Here is a 12331-nt window from a genome sequence, read left to right as displayed (position 1 = left end):
GTAATGGAATATTACTGTGCTATGAAAAATGATGTATGTAACACATACAGAGAAGCAAGCGAAGATCTATATGAACTAGTACAGAGCAAAGTAAGCAGAGCCAAGACAATAATACGCACTGTAACTACTATGATGTAAATGGGAAAAATGACACATAAAAATTAAAAGTAAGTATAACAACTTATAAAATTCAAATGAGACAAATGAAGAAATATAAGAAGACATCCTCAATCTACCCTTTGGTGGAGGTGTTAAATATTGCACATGGTTTGGGACTTTTTTGATGTGTTGATTATTTGGGCTGATATTTCCCCCCCTTCTCTTAAAAAGAAAATATTTTGTCATATGGGGTAACTATTGGAGAAGGAGAGAGGGAGGGATACATAGAATTCTATGGTGATGTAAGAAACATAAAACATCAATAAAATAATATTATATATGTGTGTATATATGTATGTTATACATATTTGTGTACATACATAGATATGTACATTCACACACATACATTCATACACATATATAGATACATACCATATGTGTGTGTATATATGTATGTATCTCCCATCCACCTTATAAAATCCTGTCTTGTGATTACTCAAGCTCTTAAGCATCACCTCCTGTAACAGCACATTGTTCTTTGGGGGTAGCTTTGTTATGAAGTCTCTCCAGAACTTTTAATTCCTCTCATATTAAGCACCTACTCATGTGCAAGACTTTGCTAGGTGCTAAGGATTCCAAGAAAAAAAAATCAAACAGTCCTTGCCCTCAGGGAGCTTATATTCCACTGTGGTTTACAAATAATCAAGGACTCCTTATATGCTAAACACTGGAGATATACAAAGAAAGGCAAAAACATCTCCTTTCTTTCTTTAAGAGTCTTATAGGCTAATGAGAAAGACAATGTGTAAATAAATAGGTACAAAGAATATACTATACATACAGAGCAACTGAAAGGTAACCTTATAGGAGAAAGCTTTCGTATCTTGAGTGGAGAAGACCAGGAGAAGCATTCTTAGGAAGGTAGCATTTGAACTGAGTTGAAGGAAGTCAGAGATTCTAAAAGGCAAGGTGAAGGAGACCATTCCAGGTATGGAGGACAGCCCACGTAAAGTTGCATAAATAAGGAAATACAACATATGTACAAAATAGTCCAGATAAATTTCAGGGGAAAGGGAGTAGCAACTGGGGGAATCAGGAGCTTCTACCTGAGCTGGGTCCTGAAGGAAACTAGTGATTCCAAAATGTAGTCATGAGGAGTGAGTGCATTCTAGACTTAGGGGGAGGGCACTTTTCAAAGGCAAAGATGTGGGCAATGGAATACCATGTGTGGATAATAGGAGGCTTGGAATGGAGATTATATGAAAAAATAATATGCAATAGACTGGAAAAGTAGGTGGGAACCAGAATGTGAAAGACCCTAAATGCCAGGCAGAGTATTTTACATTTTATGTTAGCCACAATAGTGAGTCATTTTCAATTTTTGAGTAGGAATATGGTCAGATTTGTTTGGAGAATGAAATGTAGAAGGGAGAGCCTGGAAGAAGAGTGACCAATTATAAGGCACTATCAATAGGATAATAATACAGATATGAATTGGTTCTGGATTCATATTCTTTTGAGATTTTTTTTTTCTAAGAAAAGAATCTTTTCCATTCTCTCTCTCTTCCCCAACATGGCGGCTGCAGTTAAAAAGAAGAATAAGAAGGGGAAGACCCTCACCTTGACAGACTTCCTTGCTGAGGATGGTGGCACTGGTGGGAGAGGAAGCACTTTTGTAACCAAACCGGTCAGCTAGGCTGATGAAGCTGATGACCTGGAAGGAGACGTTTCCACCATCTGGCATATTAATGATGATGACGCCTCCAAGTGACTGTTCCATCCTGCCCACTGCTCCACAGGCTGCTCAGGAACCCAATATGGACCAGAACTGTCTTCCCAAGTTGCCACCCTACATTGCTTCTCTAGGGAACCTGCCCTGTGATGTGACAGAGGATTCCACAAGGAGTTCTTTAGAGGATTGAATATCAGTGCAGTATGTTTGCCACAGGAACCCAGCAATCCAGAAAGGTTGAAAGATTTTGGTTATGCTGAGTTTGAGGACCTGGACTCACTGCTCGGCACTTTGAGCCTGAATGAAGAGTCTACAGGCAAAAGAAGAATACGAGTGGATGTCGCTGATCAAGCACAGGATAAAGACCGAGAGGATTATTTCTTTGTCCGTGACCGGGATCGAAATCGGGATTCTGACAAGACTGACACAGACTGGAGGGCTCGCCCTGCCACAGACAGCTTTGATGACTACCCTCCTTGAAGGGGTGATGACAGCTTTGGGGACAAGTGTGTGGGATGGCTCGGAATCCCTACTAAAATAATCACTCAGAGGCCTCTCAAAGTGGTGACAGAAAGTTTATTTATTCGATTCTCGAGAAGCGGGGCAATCCCAGTTTTACCAGGAGTGGGAAAGTCAAAGACAAAGAAAAGACCCTAATGCAAGTCTCTCCTCCCCCCACTGACCATTATTCTCATTAGCTGAGAATACGATCTTACATTCTAGACATGAAATCTAACCAATCCCTTTTGAAATGAAGACATTAAAGAGTTAGGTAAACTTTATCCAATCATTGAGACCCTAATGTACTACACAGTGTTATATCCTTATATGGAATTATTCTATTCTAAAAATACAGTGACCTTGAGCCCCTCAGTCTTACCTCACCCCTGGGAGAAGAATTACAACCTGAGAAGTCTTCACTAAACCTATTCTACTCAATCCCTCCTCTTATTATGTTAATCTGAAGACTTCTCATTTTAACTGAAGTTCTGTAACATGATCTCACACTGTCTATTAATCTCTTCATCCCAATCAGGGTCATTCCTATCCTTTGTCTCCACAGGTGCCCATCCTTCCTTTTTCAGTACCATCATCCGAATGGCTCCTTTGGTCCTCTCTTCTACTCTAGCAGATTTTAGTAGAGAATTTCTAACTATTTTAGTAATAAGTGAAATCAAGCAAGGTAGACAAATTGGAAGTAATATAATACCACTAATTGCTATGAGGCCAAACCACAGTAATCTTTTCCACCAGCTCCCTTCAAACCAAGACCACTAAGATGTATTAAAAAGGGAGTTCATAGTTTGTACAGGAACATGAGAAACCTTCCTGATATTTTTGGTGATCTCTTTCACTATTCTTCCATTATCATCAATTTTCAAGCAATATGTAGATAAATTGAGCTTTCCACAAACTCCCCCTTCTTCTGCTAGTAAATAATCTAAGATCAATCTATGTTGCAGTACTGCTTCCCTAGTTTGTGTGGCTTGATCAGCCAATAAGTCCAAAGCCTTTGCTGTTTGATTGGTAATAATTTCAACTACTGCTTGGAGTCTGATTAGTCTATTTAATAGATATATAGGGGTTCTATAACCCCAACTCCCATCTTGGGCCCAAGTTGCAGGCCCATACTCTCTGATTATCCTCTCAGGAGGCCAAGTATCACCCCACCCATTTGCATTTCCAGTTTGAATGAGGGAGGTGTCATTGTTCCTCTTCCTTTTGGTTAGATCATCATATAGAGGGACCCCTAGATGCTGTTTCCCTGATTCAGGCAAGAAAAAGAATTTAGGTCTCACCAATCCAATATAACAAACACCTCTCCAGTTTAGCGGAAGGTGAGTATAAGCTGTCTGTCCACATATCCAATAATGTCCCCTCAAAGCAGGATTTTCCTCTAGAAACAATCTTACCCTATAATCCATAGCTGGAAAGTACTTTACCTCGTCCGGGCCTAATGGTCCTCCTCTCATGATTTCTGACTTACACTTCCATAGTTGTTGTTTCCTCTTCCATATACAATGTTGATAATTCTCCCCAGTCCTATTGATTACACTCCAGTAAGTATCAAACATCATCCTATGTGTTCCATTCTCCCACTTCCATACCCACTCTTTATATTCTGTGTTATTCTTAGTACTATTCATGTATATGCAGCTCCACAAATAGTCATAGTCATGACGCCCCCCTTCACATGATTTTCTGGGATCAGAGGGATTGAAAGACTTATACCAGCAACTCTCGTGATATTTCCCTTTTGTTCTCTCCTCATATGAAAGGGACGGGAAAAATGAATGGGTACAGGGAATCACCCTACCGTCAGAGCAGGTGACACTAGTCTGATTCCATCTGTTTGCATACTGGGCACAATCGATACCAGTCAGGGTTTCTCGTCTTCACATGAATGTCCACCTACAATTACTTTCTCCCACCCATGTCTCCTGCAACTCAGGTCCTGTTTGATTTAAACAATGTTCACCCAGAACCGATTCGGACAATGACCATTGGTGTTTCTCTTGGCTTGTCCAGAATCTTGTCCCATCATGTACTACAGATCTATTACTTAGAATTCAAACTGGACTCAGTGGTACTACTACCCATGGCCATTGACTTAGCCGCTGAGGTCCCCCAGGTCCCCCACAAATCCAACAATGGGATACGTCGAAGGTATCTGCAATGGTCTGAATTAAGGTTAGGAAACTATTTTCAAGAGGGGAGTTGATAACTGGGACCTGGTGTCCCAGTAGTGGGAACAGGATCATGCCTAAAAGGGACATTCCCAGGGTATTACTTTTTGGTTGCATTGTTCCCAAGGTTTGTCAAGTCCACACAGTCTTAATAGAAGAGTCCTGTTAAGATATTGTGATAAATGGCTTAGGACAATTACTGAACAGAGAATCCTGTTAAGAACAAACAATAATAATCGTAGTATAGTTCCCCAAATAACAAAACTTATAATGAATTTACATATAGGCCTCTAGCTTTTCTTTTCCAGATTTTGTGTGTTCTCACACACGCTTTATACGGAGCTTCAGTTCATTTGTTGGGTCAGGGTCTGCAGTCCACTCCTTCAGGGCTTCCACGGGTCCTTTTACTCTGGTATGGTGAGTCCAGCCTCATTCTTGGGTCCTTACAGCTGTGTCTGAAGTCAGGAGAACCTGGTAGGGACCTTCCCAGCTCGGAGTCAACTTCTCTTTCCACACCCGGATCAGGACCCTGTCGCCGGGGTTAAATTTGTGTACCACAAAACCTAGAGGGGGAGTCTGAGCAATAAGTCCCTTGAGTTGTAATTCATGCAAATGTTTAAGTAAAGCAAATACATATTCTCTTATAAATCTATCCTTATTATCAGCAATTGGATCCCAGTTTCCTTCCTGCATTCCCGGGTAGGGATGTCTATACAAAAGTTCATAAGGAGATAAGCCCACATCTCTGTGAGGTTTTGTTCTAATTCTTAAAAGAGCCAATGGCAAACACTTAGTCCATGGTAATTGTGTTTCCAAAGCTAATCTAGTTAGTTGTTTCTTGATTTCCTGATTCATTCTTTCTACTTTGCCTGAGGAAGGAGGATGCCAAGGAGTGTGGAACTCCCAAGAAATGTCTAATGCTTTTACTAATGACTGCAAGACCTTGGCAGTAAAATGAGTGCCTTGATCTGAATCTATCCTCTCCACCATGCCATACCGTGGAATGATCTATTCCAATAATATCTTACTAACCAAGGAGGCAGTGGCTCATGATGAGGGAAAAGCCTCTGCCCATGAGGTCAGAGGGTCTACTATGACCAGCAGGTATTTGAGACTGCCCACTGATGGTAGTTCGGTGAAGTCCACCTGAATACTTTGGAAGGGTCTGTATCCCGGGGGCCTGCCCCCTTGCGGGGCATGGCGTTGAGCAGTCTTGTTTGTCCTTCGACAAATCAGACAGCCCTCCACCAATTGTCTGGCCAGTGTGTATAAACCCGGTGACACAAACTTAGTCAATACAGTATCGCACAGGTTTTGGACATCCCAATGACTACCTTGATGTAGGTGTTGCAAGACTCGTCTCATCCCTGCCTTGGTCAGTACCTCACGGCCATCTGGGAGAAACCAACGTCCTCCTTCTGCCTCCTTGGCTCCTAAGTCTTGAGCCTTCTTCTTCTCTTCCTGAGTATAGGATGGGGAGGGGAGATTGGGAGGCAAAGCAGGAATTAATACCAACATTTCAGCCTGTCTAAGTTCCCTTTCCCCGCCATTCCTTGCTTCCTCATCAGCAAGGTGATTGCCCTTAGTCTCAAAGGTGTTCCCTATTTGATGTCCCTTCACATGCACAATAGCAATTGCTTTGGGCAACAATAAACTGCTCAATACTTTAGTCAGTAAGGTGGTGTGGGCTAGCTCCCTCACCTTACTATTTATCATTCCTCTTTCTTCCCAGATTTTTCCAAAGACATGAGCTACTCCCCAGACATATTTAGAGTCTGTATATATAGATCCCTCTTTCCCATCTAATAGTTTTAAAGCCTGATGCAGAGCATACAGTTCACAAGTTTGTGCTGACCAAGTCTTAGGTAAGCTACTGGCCTGTACTAAAGAATTTCTATCCCCATCTATTATGGCACACCCATTCAGTCTCTTTCCTTCTACCACCTGGGAGGATCCATCTATAAACCAATTTACTCCTTCAAACAACAGGGAATCCGATAAATCTTCCTGAACCTTTGTCTGATAATCAATTATATCCAAACAACAATGTTCCAGGTTTATGGGCTCCTCAGGAGAGGCTGACAGAAAACTAGCTGGATTGAGGTTATGATCTTGAGACAGTATTAAATCATCTTTTTCTAATAATATGGCCTCATACTTTAGAATCCTTGAATCTGTCAGCCACCTCCCAGCTCTCTGATTCAAGATGGATTGCACCTGATGAGGTACACACAGTCAAACAGCCTCCAAAAGTTATGGCTGCTACAGCCTGTATACAAGTTGGCCATCCTTTTGCTACTGGATCTAACATTTTTGATAAAAATGCCACTGGATGTCTCTGCCCTCCTCTTGTTTGTGCCAGGACTCCCAAGGCCACTCCTCTATCTGTGTTCACAAAGAGATGAAAGGGCTTTTCTATTGAGGGTAACATCAATACTGGGGCTGAGATTAGAATGTCCTTGAGCCGTTTAAAACTCTGTTCACTCTCAAGGTCCCATTGAATATGTTCTGGTTTTCCTTCCAGTAGATGGCCATATAAGGGTTTAGTTAGGACTGCATATGAGTCTATCCAATTCCTGCAATATCCCACTAGGCCCAGGAATTTTCAGAGTGCTCTTTTATTTTCTGGTTTAGCTGTCTGTATTATTCCTTCCACCCGAGAGGGATCTAACTTCTTTTTCCCTTTACTTATCAAGTGACCTAGGTACTTCACTTCCCTTTCTACAAATTGCAATTTATCTTGTGAGACCCTTAACCCCTGTAGTCCCAAATAGTTTAAGAGTCTTATAGTTGTTAAACTAATTATCTCACATTTTCTCCCAGCTATGAGCAAATCATCTACATATCGGAGAATTCGGACTCCTGCTACAGGGTCAAAGCCTTCCAATACTCTCTCTAAGACTTGTCCAAAGAAATTTGGGGATTCAATATATCCTTGAGGTAGGACACACCATCTATACTGTTGTTTTCTCCCCATGTCTGGATCCTCCCATTCAAAGGCAAAAATATCTCTACTCTCTTGGTCCAAGGGACAACTCCAGAAAGCATCTTTTAAATCTATTACACTAAACCACGAGTTGTTTTCAGGTATCCTTTCCAGTATGGTATAGGGGCTGGCACCACTGGGTGAGATGATAAGACAATCTTGTTAATTTCTCTTAAGTCCTGAACCGTTCTATATTTCCCATCTTTCTTCTTTACGGGAGAATGGGAGTATTGAAAGGAGAGATGCAAGTTTCTATGAGTCCTGCTGCTAAGAGTCCCTTTATCACTGGCTTCAGCCCTCTCTTCCCTTCTAATGAAACTGGGTACTGTTTGACCCTAACTACTGAGTTCGGATCCCTCAGCCGAATTCTGAGTGGTGTGTTGTTTAGCCTGCCAGGATTTGTTGGGCTGGCCCACACTTGAAGGTCAACTTGCTCTCTCTCTTCCTCCCTCATCTCATATATTTTAGTTGGCACAATTAAATTACCGTGAGGAATGAGGCCAATAGAGAGCCTTGTTATCAAATCTCTCCCCAGGAGATTTACCCCTGCTTCCGGGACCAAGAGTACTTGTCCCAACACTTTAATTTCCTGATATTCCAATTCAATTTTCTTTGTCATGGAGACTGGAAAGTTTTCTCTTTTGACTCCTGAAATTATTAGGACTTCCTTAGATAAATCTACTCCCTGGGGCAATCGGGTAATTGAGGTCCAGGCTGCCCCAAAATCCACTAAAAACACCATTTCCTCTTTGTGAGGTCCCACCCTTAAATTTACCAAAGGCTCTGGGTGGGCTTTTTCAATGAGCCCTTGGCACCCCAAGTCTTCCTGTTCCATGAGAGAGCAGACTTTGTGCTCATCTCTCTGCTGAGGGCAATTCTTGATATGTGCCCCTTCTTTCTACATGCCCAGCAGTTTGGGCCTCTCTGTGGTCCTTTTCCACGTATGTACTGGGCCACACCTGAGTCCCTTCATCTTATATTTTCAGGGGCTTGGTTCCAATCGAACCCTTCTGACCCTCCTGCTGTTTCACAGCTGCATCAGTGACTTCCTGTACTGACTGCAAAAACAATTTTGCTTTATTCTTTTGCTTCTCATCCTCTCTCCTCACAAAGACCTTGGTGGCTTCTTCTAATAATTCCCCAAGTGGTTTCCTATTCCACCCTTCTATTTTCTGCAGTTTCCTACTAATATCTGGCCATGCGTTGATAACAAAATGAACCATTAATGTGGCCTCTGTATCAGGATCTTGGGGATCTAAGCCTGAGAATTTTCTAACCCCCTCCTTCAACCTCTCTAAAAACTCTGAAGGGGTTTCTTCCCTCTTCTGCTTAATCTCAAAGGCCTTTCCCAAATTCTGTGGTTTGGGTACAGCATCCCTAATTCCTGTAATGATCAATTCCCTCAAATCCTGCATGTGCTGTCTATGCACCTGATTATTGTTATCCCAACCAGGGTCCATGGTGGGGTATTTTTGTTCAGCTGATACCACCCCGGGGCTGGGGGATGGCGTCGTTCCCATTCCACCATGGCAGCCCTCCGGATAAGAGTTCTTTTCTCCTGGGCAAATAGCATGTTCATAATATGCATTAATTCACCCCAGGGGTAAATGTTAGGTCCCAGAAAATGATCTAATTGTTCTACTACCCCTACAGGGTCTTCCATAATTGACTTCAGATCCTTCTTGAAATTTTGGACCTCAGTGCCATTTACTGGAGCACTGACATATCCTATTTGTTCTGGTCCCATTGGAACCTCCCTAAGAGGATACATTTTAGCCCCCAGAGTAGAGGGCTTTGAAAGCGGAAAATTTTCCAAATCTTTCTTTAACTGCCTCAGCTCCCTATTTAGGCCGCCATGTGTTGGCTTATCAGGTTTCTCTAAATCTATTAGAGAAATGCTACTGGGTTCAGGGGCAGGAGCAGATGGTGATTCTGGTGGTGGAGCTGGTGGGGGGGGGGGCCTTCCGCCTGAGGAGGGGGTAATGCATAAGGTGGTGGAATAGAAAGAAGTGGATCCCAGTGCTGAGGTGGGACTGTCTCCTGTTCTTTCTTTCCCGACTCCTTCTGCTTAGTTTTAGACAAAAATAGCTGGGCCCCTGGAAGCCAGAGACTGGCATAAATAACCTCCTCTGGACTCAAAGGGTCCTTCCCATTTACATATAAATTTAACTTTTGACATACCTAATCATCAGAGGAACCATATTTGGGCCAGATTGTGCCTCCTCCGAAGTCTCTTTCACCCCATATGAAACAACAATACTTAATCATCTTCTTCTTGTCTTTTCCTTTATATTTTGGTAACTCGTGCCAATTTTGTAATCGGTTTTCCAAGGGACTATTTACTGGTATTTCCTGACTCCATTCTGAAGCTCGGTGGGGTTTGGACTGCCCCTTCCCCATTTTTGGACGAGGGTTGTCACCAACACCTCCAAGTATATGACTCAACAAATTTTGCTAGTTCCCTTGCTAGCTCTCAGCGGGGGTCGCCCACCCACCAGCAGTCACCCGGCAAAAGTTTTTTGGGGAGCCCTTCACCCTGGGGTCCTACAGTCCACTAATTTGGTTGGGAGTCATCACCTCCTCCCTGAGTCTATCTAAGACTCAAAGAATTGACCCCCAGACCCCTCCCCGCCACGCTTACCGCCGGGTCATACGTGTACAAGTTGCCTGACTGCAACCTTCAACACCAACTGGTTGGCATTTTCACACACTTCACAGCTTTGGAGTCTTTGGAGTCCTTATCTCTATTCTTTCTGTCCTCGCTGAGTTCCTCTGCTTCTGGTCATTACTTTGCAGAGAGGGAGACCCGGCATCCTGTTTCAAGGACCGTGGGGGGGGGGGAAGTCTCCCCCCATGGGCATGCCAGTCTTTGAACTGAGCTGCCAGCCATCTTTCTGAAAAGTCACAGATCCCGGAGGAGCTCCCAAGCTGTGTGGGATGGCTCGGAATCCCTACTACAGTAATCACTCAGAGGCCTCTCAAAGTGGTGACAGAAAGTTTATTTATTCGATTCTCGAGAAGCGGGACAATCCCAGTTTTACCAGGAGTGGGAAAGTTGAAGGCAAAGAAAAGACAGTGATTTATATAGACCCTAATGCAAGTCCCTCTTCCCCCCACTGACCATTATTCTCATTAGCTGAGAATATGATCTTACATTCTAGACACGAAATCTAACCAATCCCTTTTGAAATGAAGACATTAAAGAATTAGGTAAACTTTATCCAATCATTGAGACCCTAATGTACTACACAGTGTTATATCCTTATATGGAATTATTCTATTCTAAAAATCCAGTGACCTTGAGCCCCTCAGTCTTACCTCACCCCTGGGAGAAGAATTACAACCTGAGAAGTCTTCACTAAACCTATTCCATTCACAAGTATTGTGATTGTTATGATTCAGACGGGTGGGACAGGGACCAATATGGAGGCTGGGATCGATGTGATGACAGGGGCAGCAGAGACTATGATAGAGGTTTTGATTCTAGGATAGGCAGTGGCAGAAGAGCATTTGGTAGTGAGTACCCTCGGGATGATGATTACAGAGCAGAAAGAGATCGCTATGAAGACAGAGATGATAGACAAGATGATTGGTCATGGAACTCGAGACGATTACAACTGGGATGATTTTAGACATGAAGACACAGGTCCCCCCCAGAGACCCAAACTGAAGCTGAAGCAGCAGAGTACATCCAAGGATGAAGATTCATCAGCTAGCACCTCTCAGTATAGCTGAGTTACCTCCATCTTTGGGGGAGCAAAGCCAGGGGATACATCTGCTAGGGAAGGAGAAGTAGAGGAACGACTACAAAAGGAGCAAGAGAAACTACAATGACAGCTGGAGGAGCTGAAACTAGAAAGACGGCCCTGGGAGAGACACCCAAGTTGGCGAAGTGAGGAAATGCAGGAACGGTCAAGAGTGGGAAGTGAATCTTCACAGACTGGGAATACAGCACCATCCAGCAGAAGCACAGGAAGGAGGGAGGGTGAGAAATCCCTAGAAAATGAAACATTCAGCAAGGAAGAGGATTCTCAGTCTCCAACTTCCAAGCCTTCTAAACCAGATCAGCTTCCCCTAAAGGTGATGTCTGCACCCCCACCAAAGGAAAATGACTGGATGAAAAGAAGCTCCCACCCTCCTGCCCGATTTCAGAGCTCAGACTCTTCAGAGCAGCAGTCTCCCACCAGTGATGAAGGAAAGGTAACATCCCAGAAGTCTGAGGAAGGACCAGCTAATTTCAAGGAAGATGAGAAAGTGAGTGTGCTGAAAGGCCAAAGTGGGAACTCCAACTGTGGTCCAGTGGATGGAGGAAGTAAAGACCATTGGAAGGAGTCTGATAGGAAAGATGGCAGAAGGGATCAAGATTCAAGACCTGCATCTGAGCCAAAGAAACTCGAAGAAAACCTGGCCTCTAAATTCAGTTCTGCAAGCAAGTACGCAGCTCTCTCTGTTGATAGTGAAGATGAAAATAAGGGCAAAGACTATAACGAATAAACCTCCACATCTTATGCTTTCTCCTCGTCTCTCACCAGCTTGCAACCTTCGAGAACAAGTCAAACCTCTGTCCAGACAAGACAAAATAAAACTCACCATCTCCTGGAAAAAAAATTTAAAAAAGAAGAAAAAAGAAATTTTTCATACATTATCAACTACTGAAGTTTTAAAACTGCCTGTTTTATAGACTCAAAGACTCTGTACTTTATGACTCAAACTGTAACCTGTGAATAACTACAGTCTTCTAGTTTGATAGTAATTGCCTGTTATCACTGTCTATAGTCAGTTCAACTTTTGTAAAATTTTTCCTTCCTATTTGGTACCTTAATTGGA

At 43.0% G+C, this 12331-nt stretch overlaps 1 pseudogene; it reads left to right on the top strand.

Annotated features, from left to right (window-relative positions):
• The first annotated feature begins 1672 nt into the window (after positions 1 to 1672).
• Positions 1673 to 11998, top strand: LOC140526352 (eukaryotic translation initiation factor 4B-like; annotated as a pseudogene).
• The last annotated feature ends 333 nt before the right edge of the window (positions 11999 to 12331 follow it).

The sequence above is a fragment of the Notamacropus eugenii genome, chromosome 2 (assembly GCF_028372415.1).
Source record: "Notamacropus eugenii isolate mMacEug1 chromosome 2, mMacEug1.pri_v2, whole genome shotgun sequence".
Taxonomy (NCBI): domain Eukaryota; kingdom Metazoa; phylum Chordata; class Mammalia; order Diprotodontia; family Macropodidae; genus Notamacropus; species Notamacropus eugenii.
Note: the sequence above shows the minus strand (reverse complement) of the source record. Positions and strands in the feature narration are given on the sequence as shown.